A 10,097-nucleotide genomic window follows, 5' to 3' on the forward strand; every position below is an offset into this window, starting at 1 on the left:
ACAGTGAAGGGGTGGTAAATCAAAGCTGGAATACCAGCCTGTCACTTAGCATTGCCTCGTGCTATCTCTTGCCACCAGCTGAAAATCTCCCTTCCCAAAATATCTTGTGTCAATGGCCACTTCAGTCATCAGGCATGTTTGATCTGCCTGTGTCACATCTGAATAGTCTTTCCTGTGGGGGATACAAATCTGCAATGAAAACAGTGCTCCTTGGATCTCTGTGCACAGTTATCCTTGGGAAATATAAATGCCCAGTGCTGCTTTGTTCTGCCCCTGTATGAGATACAGCTGTTAAAGGTTTTATGGGAATTACTTTTCCAGTGGACCTAATGCTGCATGGCTCTGGGATACCATTTCACTGAACAGAAAATGTTACAGCTCCATTACATTGGGGTCTTGGCTTCAGTGGTGCAGCAATGGGGAAACTTGATGAGAAACCTGCACACAAATGTGAGATTGTATCTGAATTAACATGCATAATGTTTATGGGCAAATAATGCTGCCTTCAGGTGTATGAATAAGTGAACAGTAGATATCAATCCTAAAGGGACTTCTTAATCAAAAAGGGGATTTCTCCAGAATACATTATGTTTCACAGCAGTTTTCCTGTTGGGGATATCACAATGGGAGTGAAGAAGATAATAAGGTAAGAGCAGCATTGCCAAAGACAGCAATAATTCACCTGGTGCTGGACTCTCCTGTATGACAGTTCCCTTCTGAATTACGCCTGTTTCCAGGGGGAAAAAAGTAATTACAGTAAACTCTGGAGTGATCCTTTCTAGGTCTGTACAAATTGTACAGCGTTTCCAGCTCTCTCTGGGTTTGTAAAAGCAGGTGGATATCAAGGCTTCCTCTGCAGTGAAAGGAACTTCAGTAAAATACCTCTGCTTCCAGGGAATACCCCTGTCCAGAACATTCAGACTGAAAAGCTGTCACAGAGCATGTCAGGTATGTAAGAGGGGAACCTGGATGGAAGTGATGGGTGAGGAGTGACCTCTGTGTGCATTGCCTGAGCTGAAAGGAAGGAGGAGGGAACAGGCTGTGTGTGGTTGTGCCTGTACTCGGGTGGGGAGGTGGGACGGCCTCAAGCACGGCCCCATCCCAGCCCTGCCTGGAGCTCAGAGCCAGCTCTCAGAGCCTGGCTGAGCTCTCGGTTCCTGCACAGTCAAAGCTGCTGCTGGCGCTGCGCCGCCGTTTCTGTGGCAACCCCGATAGCATCTCCCTGCCAGCGCCAGGACTGCAGCACTCTGCACATGCAGGATGGAGACTCCTGCTTTCTGCTTCCTCACAGGGACTGTGATGCCTCACATGTCTTCATTTGGAACCAAGGATTGTGCTGCAGTCAAGAGCTTTCTGTGAACTCTAATGACAGCATTTCACTGAATTATGCCTTATGCTTCTTGTCTGGAACAAATCATCTCTGTAGGCATCCTTTTGACTTCTTTTGGGGGGGATTTAGCTCTTTTTCCTTCTTCTCTTTCACCCTTTGCCTCACCCATCACTCAGCTTTCAGTTTCTGCTGTGTATAAACTAGACTTACTCTGTGGCCTCCATGAATATCTTACGCATAGTGAATTATTAAGACAACTCAAAGAGCTTTCATCTTTATTGTTTCTTGATCTTGCCCTTCAAGTTCCCAGGCACAGGCTTGTTTCAAACCTCTTGGTATCCTTGTACCTGCAGTAGCATCCTGCTTGAGATGCCCTGGGTGTTGCACCAAGGTGTTTAAAGTTCTGCAGTATTCCTTTACTTTGTGGTGGAGAAAGGCTAGATCCTAATTTTCAGGTTTTAATAGCTGTTAGTAAATTATAGATATTGCCATTTGGCTCTTTTTTAATTTGCTCTTAAACCAAAAAATGGTAAAATAATAGGCTACAAGGATGAAGAGGAGAAGACTTGTTAAAGCAGCTCTGGAAGTGTGAAGATGATGTTTTAATGAAGTAATTGGTCTCTTTGAAAACAAGCTGTAACTGCATGTGCTAGGAATGCTGGGACTCATGCATAAAACAAACTGGGCAATTAGTCTTTCATGAACTCATTTCATTTCTTGTTTTCACTAAACATGAAGGTTCTGAAGTGTAAAGAGTGATTTTCCCTCATGTTTCACTCCAAGGTAGGAAACTGATTTTTTTTTCTCAATTTTTCTCTGCAAAGAACCAGCAGCCTTTTAGGGCTCTGACTGAACTTGTCTGCAAAAGGGGAAATCCTGTGTTAAAGCATCCAACAGTGGGGCCCTGTCAGCCTCCCACCTCTGGGGAGCAGTGAGGGGTGTCTGTGAGCAGAGGGGCTGCTGTTCATGTCCAGCTGTGAGTGCTGCTCCCATCTGCTCTTCCTCAGGAGCATGAGGTGTCTGGCACAGCCCAGGGTGTGAGGGACCACTGGGCCTGGGAATGGCAGAGCTTACTGAGCTGTAACTACCTCACATAATACAGAGATTTTATTTTCTGAAAATAACCCCAGGCCAGGCACTCACACCACTTAAGCAAGCACTTAAACTCATGTCTTACTCTAGAAAGTCTTATTTATGTATTTTTGCACTTTTACATAGTTCTTCACAGGGCAATAAAATGTTGGTGTTACTGCCATGACTTATTAATTCACTGAGTTAATAAAAATGATATAAAACAGCAGCAGGGAGGGTGCTTGAGGTGACTGCTTTCCACATAATATTTCAGCAATGGCCAGCTTTCAGGTTTTTAGCTGGAGTTAGGCTGTGGTTCCAATGGGCACATCAGTACAGGTGAAGATCATGGTAAGAGCTAGCCCTGAAAGGTATTTCTACTGGTGACCTCTCTGCTGATATCCTGTAAAACATGTTTAAAATACCTGTCTTTCATAAGAGGTGTGTCTGAAAATGATGTGCAAGTCCCTCAGCCTTTTTGGAAAATTTGAAGAAAGTTGTCCCTCAGCATTCCAGGGCTGGGCCAATGGCTCTGCATGGATTGTCCCAGTCAGATCCTTGGTCATGGGAAGGCACCTGTCAGGTGTGTAAAGAGCACTGAGATTATCCTGGCTTTGTCACCAAAGGACCTGTACCATGCCATCTTCCTCTCTGTTTGGGGAGCCTCTGAGATCAAATTTTGAGGCACTTGATGATAATTATTTTTTTCTGGTCAAGATCATTTGTGATTGCTGCTTCACTAGCAGCTTTTCTGTTTATTATGCAGCAGTAAAGCCTGCTGGTTTTGTGTTGTTTTGGTTTTTAAAATTGATTTCACTTTCTTTGGCTTATCTGCAGAAAGCTGGAGATTAATAATTGAAGATACAAACAGAAAAATAATCACTTCAAGTTCATAAATATATTTAAAAGAAATGACTCCATGATGCTCTCAAATACTGGGAAATTATACAGTAAAAACTGAACTCCAAGTAGTCCAAAAGTCCTGGGTGTCCATCTCTGAATCATCTGCTTTTGTCTAGGAGGACTTGTAGCTGCTGGAAAGGTACAAGGGACCAAAACTTACAGGTTTGAGCCAGTGATTGTAACTTCTTTGTCTAGAAATAACTCTTCCTTAATTAAAAAAAAAAAAAAAAAAAAAAGGAAATTTAATATAAAGCTACCACTAATGAATTCAGTGACCTCTTTTATACCCTCTCATTGTCATGTCTTTTAGAGTTTCTTTCAGGACAGAACATCAGCCGAGCTTGGAGAACAAAGCAGGAAAACCTTGCCCACCTGTACACCTGAGAGGCGTTCTTCTGTCATGTTTGTTCCTCACATTCTGCTTTCCGCACTTTCTCTTGCTTTTTTTTCTCTTTAAAGGCATGATATTGCAGTTAGACTCTAAACTGAGTCTCAGGGAAAATGTTTCCATATTTCTTTCCTGTAAGGAGTGTTTGAAATATGGCTGTGTCTAGTGTCTGTCTCAAAAGGTGCTTTGTGAAAACCTGAGGATGCAGACTTGCATCCAGATGCTGCCTCTATGCAACTTTTGACTTACACTGGAACAAGAACAAAGTAAAGTCTCCAAAATAAAGCAGCCGTAAAGAATCCAAAAGTCAGGCTGATGTAAAGTGTGAAAGCTTAAGGCTATCTTGAGTCCTTACTGACAATACCCAACACAAGTGCCAGCCTCTGCCACTGCCAGGCACGAGGCCACAGGTGCTGCAGCCCTGAGCTGGGCACCTGGGACCCGTCCAGGCTGGAGGGAGAAAGAAGCCAAGGAGCTGACAGCCCAAGGGACACTGCCCAAAGGTCTTTTTTCACAGGCTGTTTTGCTAAAAGCAACTCCCAAGAGAATTGCAAGATTTTGTCTTACCTACTGCATTGAGGGTATTTTCAGTGAGCTTAGAGAAAAACCCATTGGGAATGCTACTTGTCTATTCCCACCCAGTGTTAAAGAAACACTGTTCCTTGGCAGGTGGAGGGGACAGAGGCTGTTGTCTTTTTGCTTGTTGATTATATTTTTACATGTATTTTCTGCTTGATTGCTGCAGTAAGAAATGAAAAAAAATGTTCACTTCTTGAAAATCTCAAATTCCCATTCTGCAACAAATAATTCTCATAGCGTGTTCTAATTGCAGAGTGCAAATAACTACCAATCATTAAATAATATTAGGTTGTTTTTAAACAGAAAAATCATTAACCTCAAATCAAGCAATTATGAAAGCACTTCCTCTGAGAACAAACAGCTCAGAAGCTGCTGAGAATACCAGCTCCATGTGATAAAACCCTCTGCCCCATGTGCTGCTCCTGGAGCCTTTCCAGTGCCTTCCCAAGGTTCAGATGTTGTCACAGCATTGGCTGCCAGAGGAAGGCTGTTCTTGCCAAATTGTATCTTCTTGGCTGCTCTGTGCTCTTGTGCTGCTGGTGTTCAGCTCCATCAGCCTCTGCAGGGTTTGCATTTATTTGTGGTATTTATAAAACGGATAAAGAACCTGGCACAAAGGAGGATGGAACTCACTGGGGGAAGGTGTTGAGCAAGAGTCCTGCTAAAAATGTTCCTGGTGTGTTTTGCTGTGAGGGAAAAGCCACGGGAGTGACCAAGGGCTTGGAAACGTTCAGAGTTGCAATCTATTGAATGTATCAGAGATAGGGTTGCAGACACCATCAGTAAATGCCTACCTGGGTGCACAGGTCTGGAAGGCCATGCTCCTCCTGGCAGGGGTCTAATGGGAACCAGAATGGGCCAGAAGTTGAGTCAACTTGAACAAACAGAGGTGAGAAAGAAGAGTTTAAATCTCCTGTGAACCCTTATACCTATGAGCACAAGTATTTTCAACAAACAACCTCAGGTGCTTCTTACAGGCACAATGGTGCAGCCACCCATGTTGGGACTAAGGCAGAAATAAGCACCCAGTGGGGCTATCCTGTGACAGAGGTCAGGGTCCTGGTGGTCTCAGATTATAAACTGGGGCAGGAAGTTACCAAGAGGAGGGATTTCTCTGTGGGCTGATGTACAGAAGGGATGCAGCAGCACAGGCAAAGCCACCCAGTGCTCTCCATCTTCCTGTTTCACCCCAGAGCTAATCCTGCCCCGGGGCTGGACTCACGCTGGCATTGGGCTGTTAGAAGCAGCAGGACAAGAAAGGTAATGGAGCAAACACAAGGAAGAGGGATGCAGGGAGGAACCCACTCCCGTTTAGGAGCCCAGTATCTAAAGGGAAGGAAAATCCCTGAGCACAGAAATCTCCCAATGTGCAATTCCCAATCAGCTACAGGAATCACTTCCCAGTTTGCCAAGAACAGTCTCCTGCCCTTGTGAGCTGGCTGTGATTTCCTGCAGTGCTCATTAATACTGGTGTCATTCTGAACATATCTCTCCTGCACAGGCCAGACTGGGCTCTGGCTACCATCAATGTGCCACATGTGGGAGCTGAGCATGGCTGTGTAGAATCACTGCTTCCACACACCCTGCCTGCAGCCAGAGAAGAAATGATCCTTCTGCTTTGTTTTCCTTCACAAATGCTGGACACAGAGCAGCAGGTTTGCCTGAGGAACCAGGCATGGAGCCACAGTGGTCTGCCCTGCACAGACCTTACAGTGAGGCACAATAGAAGATGGAAGTAAACTTTTTTTTTACACAACAGGGATTTATTCATATGCTCACCCAGCTGTGAAGGACTGGAGGGGGGAGCGATGTCTTTCTTCTGCTTGAGCATGAGAAGTGGCTTCTGCCCCCCATCCCTTCTGCTGAGCCCCAGTCCATCCTTTCAGAGAGGCTCAGGATGAAGGGGCTGTTGTGAGCATTTTTTTTGGGCCTCCCCACAGCAGGGATGTTGCAACACTGTGCCACAATAGAGTCTGTAGGATTTTGTATAGTAACTCCTTCCTCATTTTAACCTTGTGCAATGCACAGTGCTCCTGATCTTTCCCCACCAACCACAGTACCAGCACTGGTTACTGTGCCCTCACACTGCTGTAGGTATGTTATCTCCATCCTACAGACGAGCTTATTAAAATACTTGGGAACACGAGATCCTGTCCTGCTATCTCAAGCATCCATGAATAATCCCTTTCATAAATCACTCATATCTCATCACAGAGGTAAGTGCAGTTCTTTTTACTGTGCTCAGAGCTTAATCTTCTCAGTAGACCAAGGGTTTTAGAGATGCTGAAGTCTCCAGACCCTGATGTCTTAGTGGTCCTTTGAAGCTTAACCTTGGATCTCAGAGTCAGTTATCCCTGTTCCTCCTGCATGCCAGGGGACCTTTTACTCCCTGCCTGTCACCTGGAGCCTTATTTAGAGATGTGTCTGGTGGGAAGAACAGAGCTTGTAGGAAATGTCTATGCTGCTGTAAAGAAGGGTGTTGTGCCATGTAAACTGAGGATGGCTCTGGGCTTCAGCTTGAAAACCACAGCTTCTCCTGATCCTCTGAAAGTGACCAGTACCCTGTAGGTTCTCTTTCTCTTTGGTAGTCTGCTCTTGTGGAGAAGCAGTCTCTGGCCTTCATTTCGCTTGTTAAAACCTGCTGGATGCATCAAGCACAGGCACCTTAAGGTGGACCTTAAAAGGCTAAACTCTGCTCTCACATCCATTACTCCCACTTGGGCCTACATCTCCATCTCAGCAGGTGTTTATAACACCATGGGGCAGCTCAGCTCATGAGGGTGCTGAGTGCTGGCTCACTGGTGTGTGTCACACACTGAAATAGTGTGGGGTATCTAAAATCTGCTTCCAGGACTGTCTGGGCAGCAGAGTCACTGTGCCAGGCTGGGGGGTGTGGGCCATGCCTGCAGTCTGCAGCACAGTGTTTGTATCTTGGTATCAGTCTCTCATTTTGGTAAATGCAGCAGAGATTGATGGGTTTGTTTTGCTTAGGTGGTAATGAAGCAGTTAATTGCACTCAGTAATGGCTGTCTCTGCCCAGCTGCTCAGGGAAATATCTTAGAGGTTTGCCCCACGGATCCTGGGCTGTGTAAGCACATCCAAGCCATCACCCAAATCCCTGGCCGCCCAGCTTTCCCAGCTCCCTTGTTGATTGTTTTGCTCTTTCCAAACACATATTTTATCTGCTTGTTTCAGCAGCCCTCTGTGCTCAATGTTGTGTGCAGTGGCTGGCAGCAGCGGCGGTGCCGGCGTGGGCTCCTCTGGCACGGCGCCCGCGGGAGCAGAGCTTGTGCTGCTGCCCAGCCAGCGCATCCCGCCCGGGCTGGGACATTCCCGCGCTGTCCCCGGCTGTGCCGAGCCTCTGCTCTGCCGGCACTGATCTGCACAAGCGCTTCCAAACCTGCCACGGGCTGAAACATTTCCCTTCCCTCCCGCCTTCACCGATAGTCCCCTGTACCCCTGCTCTGAGGGAGCGCGAACTGCAGCTCCTGCATCACATCCATTGCATCCAGCAGCTACAAGATCGGATTATTTTTCTTCACTGGGACTTTTAAGTATTTTTAAGGCCTACCCTAGCATTCTAAAGTCGCCTTCTACCAAAACAAACATCTCATATTTAAAATGCAGCAAAGCTGTTCTTTCCAGTCCTTCTTGCCCAATAACAATTTTCCACCTCTGCTGTCCCAGCCGTGTGGGACAGGGAGCGGGCAGCGCTTTCACAGCCAGGCTGCTCTACCGCTGTCACAGCACCGGGCTCTGCCCGGGCCGAGGCAGAGCAGACTTTCAGGTCAAGTGCTTGAGCTGCGTGGAAGCCGATTGTGTTTGGGGGGGTGAGTACCGAGTCCTTCCATCCTCTGCTCTGCTGTCACGCAGGAGTGTTAAAGCCAACGCAGAGCACAATATTTGGGTCAAATGTAAGCGGTTCAAGTGCTGGCACAGCGGCAGGGATCACGCTGTCCTCCGCGGCCCCTGTCCCCAGCGGGTGCTGGCAGCTGGCACCCGGTGTTGGGGTCTGGCACCAGCGCCTCGGAGCCTCCGATCCCCGGGATGGTACCGAGGGAGGCCCCAGCGCTCCTGCCTCAAGTGAGGGATAAGATTTTCAATGCTCCGTGAGCCCACAGGAGACTGCGATCTGCAGCGTGAAGCCGCCGAGCCTGGCGGGGAGCGCGCAGCTCTCCCGGCTGGGGCAAGAGCAGAGCAGCAATTCGTGCCCTAGCTCTCTGGACAGAAGGCAGCGGCGCTTGTCCCCTGCGCCAGGCACGGCTCCCGGAGCGGATGGCTTGTTCCCGGCGCGCACGGATGGTTTGCGCCCGGCCTGTGGGCCGGGGCGGCGGGCGCGGCGCAGTCTCGGTGTGACCCCGTGCGGCCGCCGGGGGCAGTGCGGGCCGGGCAGCGCGGCCTGCGGCCCGGGAACGCCGCGGCCCCGTTAATCGCCAGCCCCACTTTAAAAAAATCACCAAAAAACCCCAAAGCAGTAGAAACAAACAAACAAAAACGCAGCTGGCTCAGCGCCGGGTTGCCAGTGCTGACAGAGCTCATCCCTCAAAGTCCCTCAGCTCGGACACTCGCCACCGGCCTGGGTTCCAGTGCTGTTTGCCAATTAAGATGGAAATGCCAGCAAGCACCTTAAGTAGCCAGGCCTCCAGATCCCCTTGGAATTGCAGCCGGATATGCGAGGCCCTTTTAGTGTTTTCCTATTCTCAAGCTGTCTAGAAATGGAAACGGGCAGTTGGGGTTGTGCAGGCAGGACTGGCTGCCCAAAGCAGCTGCTCTTCAGTTTCCATGGCATGGCCGTGCCCAGAGCCATCCCTGTGTGGGGCTGCCTCTGCCCTTTGCTGGCTCTGTAAAGGCAAGGGCAGGAGCTTTGCTGTTCACCATCTCAGAGGTGACAACCGTGCCCACCTTGGCTGGTGTGGGAGTCTGCTGGAGACTTCGGGCTGAAAACTCTACTCCACCACTGGAAAGACGAGAGCGGCTTGTGAACATTTACAGCAGCACATCCAAGGCAAGTTTTGGAAGTGTGTGGAGCAGAACAGCCTGGGCTGGTGTTGCTCCTACAGTGTTGTGACAGCTGAGAACAGAAACCAGCTCCGAATGATTTGCAGTTTAGTCTACTGATTTAGAGTCTGGAGAGTGCAAGAGTGTGTCTGCTGTGCTGTCCTTGCCAAGGCTCTGTTTAATGTCCTGTCCTGGAGTGGGAAGCAGGAAGGAGCTCTGCTTTTCTGCTGCTCTGTCACAAATCATTGGTCTAGGGCTGTTTTTCCTTACATTTTTCCACTTGTTTCTCTTCCTGCACTTGTCAGGGGTCTGCCCCATGGTTTTTGGTTCATAGGCTCAGGGAGCAATAGGGCAAGAGATTGCATCCTCAGCCTGGGGAGGAGCAGTAGCCCTGCAGAGCTGGCCATTCCTGTGTGTGATACTTGTGATCATCTTTGCGTGGCTTCTACTGAAACTCAGCATGACATTTTACATCCACTCCATGACAAAATCACTTCATGGCTGGGTGATACCAGGAGAAACCGGCAGGATGAAACTTCTCAGAAGACTGACATTTCAAGGCCTCCCAAGGCTTGTTTGTTAATCTATGCTGACAAGTATTTACAAAAATTTCCATGCATCCAGCCCAGAAGGTCCTGCTGTTTCTGAATGTGCCATACGGCGCAGTGCTCGGCTTCTGCTCCAGAAGCATCTGTGCCGCTGGGCACGGCACGTGGGACCAGGGCGCCGACCATGAAAGCCTGGTGAGCAGCTGACATGGCAGAGTGGGGCCAGGCTGCCCTGCAGGGCTCCTGCACGCCACTGATTAAATGCCTCAGCTCTTCCTTC

This window comes from Melospiza georgiana, chromosome 5 (genome assembly GCF_028018845.1).
Source record: "Melospiza georgiana isolate bMelGeo1 chromosome 5, bMelGeo1.pri, whole genome shotgun sequence".
Taxonomy (NCBI): domain Eukaryota; kingdom Metazoa; phylum Chordata; class Aves; order Passeriformes; family Passerellidae; genus Melospiza; species Melospiza georgiana.